Source organism: Varroa destructor, unplaced genomic scaffold, assembly GCF_002443255.2.
Source record: "Varroa destructor unplaced genomic scaffold, Vdes_3.0 BEIS01000001.1, whole genome shotgun sequence".
Taxonomy (NCBI): Eukaryota; Metazoa; Arthropoda; class Arachnida; order Mesostigmata; family Varroidae; genus Varroa; species Varroa destructor.
Window position 1 is genome coordinate 10,177,910 of NW_019211454.1, and position 10,455 is coordinate 10,188,364.

Consider the following 10,455-nt stretch of genomic DNA (forward strand, 5'->3'; position numbering starts at 1 on the left):
CACGGGCGTCTCTTTCGTTAGAAGACAGTTTAGCTTTCACTAACTTTTTCTAAACGAATTCAACTTGCACGTTTTTTGAACGCCGTTGAGTGAATCTGTACAGGCTGGCTTATACATACCATGATGGACCGTTCTATTCGCAATTGGCAATGATGCTTGTTGAGAGAGAAGGGAACGTTTTCTAATATAATAGGACACTTGTTTGAAAGTTCGACACAGCTTTCGAAGGTTGAGATACGTTAAGGCGAAAAGCGACTGCCTCACGCAACATTTGTAAATAAATGCACTGGGAAAACGCCAACATATTGATAGAAGGTAATTATTAAGTTTGATTATTCTAGCAAAAGCCGGCCCAAGGATTAGAGGTGACGTAAACATTTGCGTAACGAAGCAAATCACATGGGAACCAGCGTGATGGCGCAGGCGACATAGCTCACGTGACGGACACGTTGTTGGGCCTTAATTATGCGTACACATGACGCCTTAGAATAGGACAATGTCTCGGTGAATGATAAAATGCTTTTTATATAGCTGCTGTTTTAACTAGCGTGTCGCCGTAACGAGGCTATTAATAGTCTCCTCAATAGAAGCGAACGTAAGATTTGAAATGTTAAAAATCTCGTTCTCAAGTTTTCCTTGCATATTTTATATCAGGAAAAGTCTTTTGCAGTCGACCAAAACGACAATAACAATTTCTGACTTGTAAAATCGAGTGCTTTCGTCTGAAGTCGGTGTTTTCGTTACTATTTCAAGAAGGAATTCTTCCCACTGCAAATAACACAGTATAACGAAATGCCTTCGCCATCCTCGATGGGCAGTTGGCCGTCGCCACGGCATCGGTACAATTGCTCCTTTCGAACAGCGACGTTCCGTGCGTGAAGTAGCTTACGTTGTTCGCAATCTACTTAGATCCTTCTAGCAAAGAAAAAAAACACTTAGAGAAGAATCTAATAGCTGACCTCAATCATTGTTTAGTGACGCAGAGTCGGATATGGGACTCGAAATATCAGTTTCATGATAATCTAGAACATGAACTTAAACATTTTTGCTGCAGTCATGCGGTAAGTTGTTTTTTGGCTCGCACATTACCTGACCGAATCTATTGATTCTACTTTTAAATACGGAAAGCTCATCGCAAAGACGGTTATACTAATGTTAAGCTCTCCAGCTCAATTCCTCATGTCAACGGCCTCTGTCCTCGAAGTTTGCTTCTGCTTTCAGGTTGACGTCTATAGTAATAGCAAGGAGTACATCTTGTAAAGCGTTGTTTACTTCTAGCTTTTTTTCTCGTTAGATGACAATGGTGATGTAACATTAGATGTTACGTAAACTAGCGTTTCCATTGGTAGCAATAGACATTGTTGGAATCATATGGACGCATCGAATGGCCTCAGTTACGAATGTAGGATTTGCTCCGGAACATACTCAGGTCAGAATCAAGTGTATATAGCCCGGTATATCAGATTGTTGAAATTATTTTTGATTTCTCAAACCTGTATTAGACTAACTTTTCTGGCCGTTGGTGAACGGACGCGGGCGACCAAATAACTGATGTACGTTTAACTTTCTAATCGACCCGTTCCGAAAGTACTGCCGAAGCACAGAACATGTCCCATAAGTATTAGATTAGGTAGTATAAGCATATCATTTTAATTTAAATTAAATTTGCTTATAATAGAACCGTAAAATACTGACTCTGCAATGTGAACATTGCGCTTTACATCTTGCAAGTTATCCCTGTTCAATAGCCATTAAAGAACCGATGACACCAAGCGTTTAGGGCACGAACGCAGACGGTACGATCTCTATTCGGTTTATAGAATAACAATAATAGTAACAATCGTGTATTTCTTCTCATAGTCATGTAGGTGTACACGCTACCTACTTTTAGGCGAGAAGTGCATTTCTCTATGCGTGGAACATTTCTATTCATTTGAGTTGTTAGGCACTTCCAAGGCCGCTTGATCAATTCTTAGGGTCATTATTCTCGAATCAACATCTATTCAGCTGTATTGCTATGACGTTTGCCGTCATAGCAGTGTTTCTATTGACAGAGCTTTTAGGCTAAATAATGGTGTGCGTGTTTCGGGTTGGTTTCAACGGGACAAGGACGAAAAGGAAATCTGGCCTATCCGCTCAGTTGCAATATGGCCTATATCACAGCAGTAAATCTCATGAGAAACAATTACATAACGATTTTACACAACAACGAGCGCAACTGCAATTAATATATGCATATACTATAGTAACTTATACATGAAATTTTCTAAATGTCCCAATATGGACAGGTGCTGGATCTGAACCATTTGGCTCAGTAGGGCCGCATCGAAACATTTCTCAGTATCTGCCTTCCATTAAACTTCGCTACGTTGCTGACGTACATAGTATGGAACTAGACCCGGCCATTGCTTAGGTCGACGACGTAACGTCTTGTAAAGTACGTGCCCAAACTTACGTAACTTCAACATTATTGATACGTAAAGTAATCCTATTATTTTAAGAGAATTTTACCATGCGTGCACTTGAACCTTCAGAGTTGGACATTTATACTATACAATAGCAATTAATAATAGCCCTATTGTATCAAGAAATATAGGTACAAATCTGATAAATTCACCTGTTTCTAGATAACTCGGCTTGTCAAGACGCTCTTCAGGACCAGCCATCAAACAAAAGGCACGCTGATAAACGGTCTTTATACGACCCATAAATATATCCAGATACAGTGTACTATTGACGTCCGAAGTTATTGACATCGGTAGGATCAACATTATAACAAAAACTGAATCCCTGTTTAGATTGCGGCTAATGAGATTGCCCCGCAGGACAATAGGACTGCTTACTATCGGGAACGAGTTCATTTCATTTCTAGTGAAAACTCCTACAATATTTTCCAATGTTATTCGGAAAACCTTGCATCCCGAGACATTGCAACGTGTCGGACTAACGCAATGGAGCAGTAAGTTAACTTCACGTTACGAAAATATGGTAAACCATCACGAAACTCAGTAGCTTTCATAAATTGTTCCTAGTATTTGCGCCGCTAAGGAAAAAACCTGTTTATGTTACGATCCAGGTCAACTTACGCGAACGGTTTGGGCCGCATCTGTTTAAAACCAACGACTAACAGTCAATAGGACAAACTAGACGATAACGAAGCGCGATATCAGCTGTCTCAACTACTAGGATTCATTTGCTGATTTTATGAAGGTCAAAAGACAATAAAAAATTCGCACAAACGATTAGCTTATCTCAGGCCTATAAAGGGTTTATGCTAGACCAACGTATAGTCCATTCGATCACGCAACTCAAATTGTAGGACCGACGAAATGATACGCATGATAAAAGACAAGAAAGAAATTATTTGTCAAAGACGATGTCCTGAGCGCACTTTTACACGGCCTTGGCTTGTCAAAAGCTCCTCAGACATCGTCTGATGGGATCGTGCTACAGTAGAATTCGATATTGTTGTGGCTGGTAGTTCAGCACCTTCCCTATAGTCCATTTAAGGGGCACGTTAAAATACGTATTTCGTTAGCTAGCTAGTTAACGGGCAAAGAACGAATCATCCCTCCGTATTGCAGATAAGCGGAGAATCGAGTATTTTTCCTTCTCATCATTGAAGGTAGAATTTCTAGCGTCCCCCAGTCAAAGACAACGACAGCGAATGCTACCGGTATGATGAATTGAATCCAGTCTACGTTTAAAATACTATATGGGAAATATATAAAGGATTCGCAAGTTCCATCACTAACAGATAGCGGGTTCATTGATTCTGTGTCCCACTGCAAGCTTGGAAATTTAAAAACGGTCTTTCATAGAATTCTTCGTGAACGTCCATCACATGGGACATGTGCTCTTTCCACTGGGGAAGCTGCGGCCATTTTCGTTACGAAACCCTAATTGCCAAATAAAAGGAAACAGCATTAAAGGAAGTGTACTTCATAAAGCTTTACACGCAATTGAGTTAAATTGAACTCTAGGACACTGTTATGTGCGAGCGACTTTCAGCCTGCCTAAACGTACCTTTTCCGAAAGTTTGGACACTTAGTAAAGTCGCAGGAATAAAACTATTGGGCATATAGTTATTATTAGTCTACTTATGCAGTTTACGCATATATATATATATATATGTGCGTAAACTGCGAGTAGACAACTAAGAAGAGTTTAGCAACTCCTGACTACACATTTTTATCTGATTTATCTCCGCATCCGGGGCATGAATGTATCATATACAGTGTAGTAAATAAGAACAATTTCTCGCATGTGTTTTTTGTGCTACATCGAACAGAGCACCGTGACCAGGCTTCAACCTCCCGACCTCTGCTGACCTCTAATCTGTCTGCGTTCGTTTTATGGCGTGAACAATTTCAGAGGTCAGATTTAATGGATGTCGAAATGTTCGTCCTGATGGCCTTGCGTTGAAGCTACTCATAAAATTACAAAAACCTAGACATATGGCAGGAACAATCACAACAACCTAAACCGGGTACTAAAACAAATTTCTTTGCAGAACCTTAATTAAAAATGGTCTTAATAAAGGCGTTAGTTACCACTGGCAAAATATCTATCAAACTGAAACAGAAATACCTATATGTATATAGGGTACTTTTCAAGATTGGCGGTTAATTAGAAAAATATCAAAAAATGTAATAGAGCTCAGAATAAGAACTTTGGTTTTCCAATCAGCTGGTGATATTAATTTTTGTAGAAAATCGTTTTGCGGTTATCATTTTTGAAAAATGGGATGTGATTTTGTGAAAAATGTTGTCTCGATTCAGAAAGTGAAAGCTTTGAAAGGAGGCTGTTCTTTCCGTTACTGTCAACTTTTCTCAATAAATTAACGACAAGTAGAAGTCACAAATAGAATAAAAAAGAAAACACTATTCATCGAACGACTCAAAACTTGTAAGCAACCGAACAGAGCCTCGCTAAGCCTGTCGTCATGTTCTAATAGAGACTCACAGTAACCTTGAAGAAGTGTTTTCAATGACCTGACCTTATAACTTGAAACCCATATTGAAGATCTAATAAGGGTGTAGTTCCAGAAATGTTAGATACAGGTGTGTTGTACCTAAGGGGTTGCTATTTTGGGTGTTTATTGTGTAATTCTGCAAAAAAATAGTCGATTGTCTCGAAAAATGTTGCACGATTGGCTTCATCAACGAAAATCGATTTAGTAACTTTATCAGCCCAATTGTTACTTGGGTGCTACTGAAAAGATAAAATGTTTATTTAATGTAGGTGTCGCATATAATGAATACAGTTTCAACCATTCACTTTACTAATTATAGTTACTAGTAGTCGCTTGCTTCTACACAATGGTGTCTTCACTATTATTAATCAAAGTAGTATTCATCATGGAATAACATGTTTCAGCCAATTTTCAGGCTATGTCGGCGCCCCATGACGATCCCAGCGGCAAAATGCTGCGTTACCTAAGTTCAACGATTAATTTTAGGTTCTGAAATACTCTCTATACGACTTATACAATATCATATGAGAAGAACATTTATTATTTATACATAAACAACTATTAGTGATTGACAACTTTTGTGGATTTAATTATAATAAATGGGATCAAAATTTGAAACTGTACCAATCTCAAACAGACGAAGAGGCATAAGCTCTACTCGAATGTCTAGAACAACCGGCTATGCACTGCTTCATAAAAATATAGATAGAGGAAACTCAAATCAAATAGTAATTTGGTGATAGGACGGTCTGGCCTATCTTGGCAAAGAAGATTTCATTTCTCGTATGATTGATTGTTGGAAATACACGCTTAGTTGATTAAAAAGCCACTGAGCCTTACGACGACACCCCCACGATAGCTTAGTGGATAAGGTCTTGTATTGTTTGTTAAGCACTGATTCAAATACAAAAATTGTGTTGCTTAGATTATTAGAATTAATTTATGAGACAGCTGTTGGCGCCCAGTAGGATTGGCGCCATCGACCGCTTCCAGATACTGCTACATGACCTCAGCTGAACATATCACTCCAGCAATCACTGTCCGTACCAACTGAGTACTCATGTAAATGAAGTACACGACGGCCGAAGATAAACACTCTCTTATTAATGTACTATATTGAATTAGTAGTCTGCAGCTACAGGCAGCAGGAGCCTATTTAAAACAGTGGTCTTTGGCCCGTAACACCTTCGGTTTCAAAGCAACAAAGAAAATCGTAATGGTGCATAGCGGCAAATGACTGAATAGTGTTGCTTGACGCTCCAAGTCAAATACCTTACCTACTTAATAATCGACATGAAAGCGGACGATGACACTTCAGATGGACGGAGCATTCCGTATCACGCATAGGGCAAGTGCGTGTAACAATAATCATATCAGTTACAGTTTAGTAGGAAAACCATGATGAGGCAATGTCACACAGAAAAATTCGTTCTGGAGTGTTACGTAATGGAAGCACGGGATAACTATGTCCCCGAGCTGCAGCTTCAACGCCATCTCATTACGTTGTGTAAGCTGGTCGGATATTGGTAGACCGCCAAATAAGCAATATAATATATAAGCCTTTTGTCTGAGCGTGAAATGATACGTGTCTCTGCAACACGTCGAGCAAACATCAGCAACGTAACATCAAGGCGTTAAAGAATACGTATCAGTAGGTCACAAACGATAGGTATGAGTTCCAGGATAAGTCACAGTAAGCTTGAAAGTGAAAATGCAATATTACGGCAGTCTTTGTTACAACTTGTTTTTTGCCAACCATACCCTTTGTTGAAAAGTTGAATTTGACAGCTTACAGAAACATCGAATACCTTCTGTAAACTATAGACTATATCACTACCTACAGATACAGCTGGTGCTCTTTTCTGGTACAAGTTTTGCATAGCTAAAGCAAAAATCTACTTGTCGGTAAACGTTCCATATTTTATAAAAATACGAGATCATATCGTTTGCAGTACTCTCTGTGTCTGAGGGCCTGTACCAAGCATTCTTTTCTTTCTTCCTTACCGCATCTTGTTGTCTACCTAACCTATCTTCAAGTAATATTCGTCTCGAAAAGACTCAGCTGACAACTGGTTGTTCAGTCAACAAAGAGTTTTAATTAAGGAAACGATATGTGTAGTTCAAATCTCATTTTATTCCTGATGGCAGCTGCCGAGCTTCGTTCTGGTTGAGGATGTGGACACTTCACAGTGCTTACATACAGGTTAGGCCCGGTAGTTTGCTGGCACGAGCAATTCTAATGCTTATTGGGTTCATAGAAAGGACTTTGTCCCCCTTTCTGCCAAACGGCAACAACAAATAGATACAAATTAATTGTTAATATAGTGTTACCCTATATCGAAATACAATTCATCTGCTTTCTTGTACGGGTATAGTTACTACGAGCGGAATATTTGCCGCTCGCATCCGATAGTGGCTGTGAAAAACACGAATTAATAGATTAGTAGATAGCTGGGAAGCGTAGACGAGATAATACGTGATCCATATCTTGCTATATGTAAATCTATTTCGGAGATTACCGACAGTAGTCTTTAAACAAGTTTTCCTTTAATTGTATGAACGTATTAAGTAATATCTTCCTCTTTTCCCCAGCTGAACGGCACGGAAATTAATTTGATCATTATCAAAAGCAGGAAGGTTTTTTCCATTGTCAATTAGAAAACGTTAATATACTTGGTAGTGGTGACGTACATACGTATAACATGGTAGTATTCAGCACCTCGTCTTAAACGAGAAAGCATGTACAAATCACAATGTTACCGCCTCAGAAAACGCAACAAAATCTATTTGATCAAAAGATTTTCCGCAGGTATCGTGCCTGCCATGACGGTGTATAGCAAAAGCAGGCCAAAAAAGGTATTGTCGTGTTATGTATTTTTCAAAGCTTTGTCGTAAGCATATACCGCCATGCAAACGTCTCCTTATCAGGCAATCCGTCCTAGCGTCTGTCATCACACCGTCGTCAAGAAATCGTACGGCAAAGAACAGGAAACTAACAAACCTGAACCGATGTCAATTTTCTTCACAGTCTTAACTAAGAGATTTCAAAGCTCAAAACTTAATTATATGCATTTCCTCATATATATATATATATATATATATATATATATATATATATATATAGTTTTTTTTTCAGTGCACTCTTAGCCGATTCCATTGGTATCGTATAATTTTGGGATGAAACTCAGGTATATGCGTTACTTTCAGAAGGGCTTTGCAGAGGCAGCGTATCGGCACATTTCACTGCATTCGGGAATTTATTATAAGTTATTTATCTATTTTGCCAGACTCTAGCAAAGTCTATGACATTCAATCCAGGGGACCAAAGTCATTTGATACATGCCCAAGTTCAATAGGCTGTACAATCGAATATTGGACGAGCCCCCGCGGAAAACCACTCACTTAAACGAAACGCCATCGTTTGTGCTTGAGTATTTTGATGTAAGTGTCCAATATTTTTGCCCTCAAAACAGAAAAAACGCTCGGTTAGAAGAAAAGATTTTTCTATTGTTGATATGCGTAGAAAAGTTCGTAGGCATATACCGCCATGCAAACGTCTCTCTATCAGGCAAGTAGACACTAATTTTTTTTTTTCTATTTTTTTTTTTTTCTATAAGTATACTTTACGACGTTCCAAGCTAATTTTATTGTCGTCACCTTTAAATTTTAAGTCTTAATCCAAGTGGTCTGCCCCCATAATTCTTTTATAAATAGATGAATGCTTAGATGATCCACCTCTCCTTAGTTAATCTTGCTGCTGACTGAAACATTTTTTTTTTGCATTCAGCTGATGCAATGACGGGGTATACCCAATTAAGTATTACTATTATTTAGTGAAATAGCGCAATTCTAATTATTCTTATGGTTAGAGATTTCTTTAAACAGCAGAATTCGTTGATGTCGAGAAAGGATTTATTAGATGGGATTAGAATCATTTTAACCCAAAAATGTAGAAGTTTAGGCCTGAGCCCTATAAATAAGGCATCCAGCTGTGCGCTTGTCCAAAACGCATAAACTTACATCTATATATAATTCAAATACTAGCTAAGATTACACACTGGAACAATGTTTTTCGCTTCAAGTATTTCAACTGTGCATTTTATTAGAATTTTACTTGTTTTAAAACATATCTGTGATTTATAATCACAGAAAGATGAATCAATTTGACGTAAACCGTATTTGCCGGGGTGAAGTCATTGCATTGAGAAACGCAATGAAGCGGTACATATTGATGATACAACTAATCTTCCACAGAACACCGGAGGGGCAAAAAGGACAAAAGAAAGAAAAGCCAGTTCTTTTCTCGATAATGGCCGGCCGATTCGGATACTTTATCCAGTGCTAAATTTCGAATTTATGCCTAGTCGATCAAAAGTGTATCTTTCGAACTATCGAATAAAGTATACATTTTATACCTAATGGCTCCCAAATCATCCGCAAACGCAAAGTTTCCGAATGCTGGAACGCCACTGCCAAATCGATCAATAACGTGCTATCCAAAAGCCGGCTCATCATTCCAGTTTCCCTTTACCTTGCCTATACTCAACTGGAAATAAAAATGGACAATACCCAGCACATGTTGACCCGTTAGTATATTAACGCATTGATCAGCGCGTTGTTATTGATCTATCTGGCAACGGTCTTCCAGCACTTAAAAATGTTAAATTTACGGGTGATCTGGAAGCTGTTGAGCATAGAATGATACTTCATTCGATATATATACGTTTAATCGACTAAGCATAACTTGAATCAGAATTGGACACGGTGGCTGGTCTCTATGTATTAACCAGTGCAGCTTGCCGGTTATTGTCTGAGTTCTGGCTATTCTATAGTAGATTTTGATCTTTTTTGTCACATAAACAATAGGGCACGCTTCTTGACTCAGGCGGATGCTTTCCAGCTGTTATGTAACGGCTCCCCTTTTATCCAGGATCATAGAATGTAGGGTCAATGGAGACAGCAGGCGAACGACGCGGAATATTGAAACGTCTTTCTCGTGGAAAACTCCTTTGGCCACGATATGAATGCTCTCTCTGAACAATCTCTATCGAGAACGAAAGTTGATAATGAGTCACCTAGATACATAGATTGGATAGATATACAAACAGAAGTATCAGTGTCAGTGGACGGTTTTAGAAAACACCGGACTTCGTGTAAGGTAATCGTCCGTCTTTTCATTTCGTCGGTAAACTCAACAGTTGAGCCCTCCCTGTTAAGCATGTCGTTACTTTTATTTCAATCAAGAAACTCGTTAGCGTCCACAACGCACACAGCTCTTCTTGCTAGTATAAGATTATAGGAGTCAGTCCATATCAGCTGTGTCTGTTGGTTGGAATAGGGCACGTGAATAATACCCATAAGGTAAGGCAAAGCCCACAACTTCATCAGTAGCCGATGATTGCAATGTTCGAAAGCGGCACCATTCGGTCAATTGTATGGATTGTTCATTTTATCAATCGGTCTGGCCCAGTTTACTGACT

The 10,455-nt window shown here is 38.9% G+C and overlaps 1 long non-coding RNA gene across 1 annotated transcript; it reads left to right on the plus strand.

The window, feature by feature from the left end:
* Nucleotides 1–2,296: 2,296 nt before the first annotated feature.
* Nucleotides 2,297–6,070, plus strand: LOC147758230 (uncharacterized). Its single transcript, XR_015319344.1, has 3 exons — nucleotides 2,297–2,437; nucleotides 4,375–4,489; nucleotides 5,380–6,070. It is a non-coding gene; the product is annotated as an uncharacterized LOC147758230 (long non-coding RNA).
* Nucleotides 6,071–10,455: the final 4,385 nt, after the last annotated feature.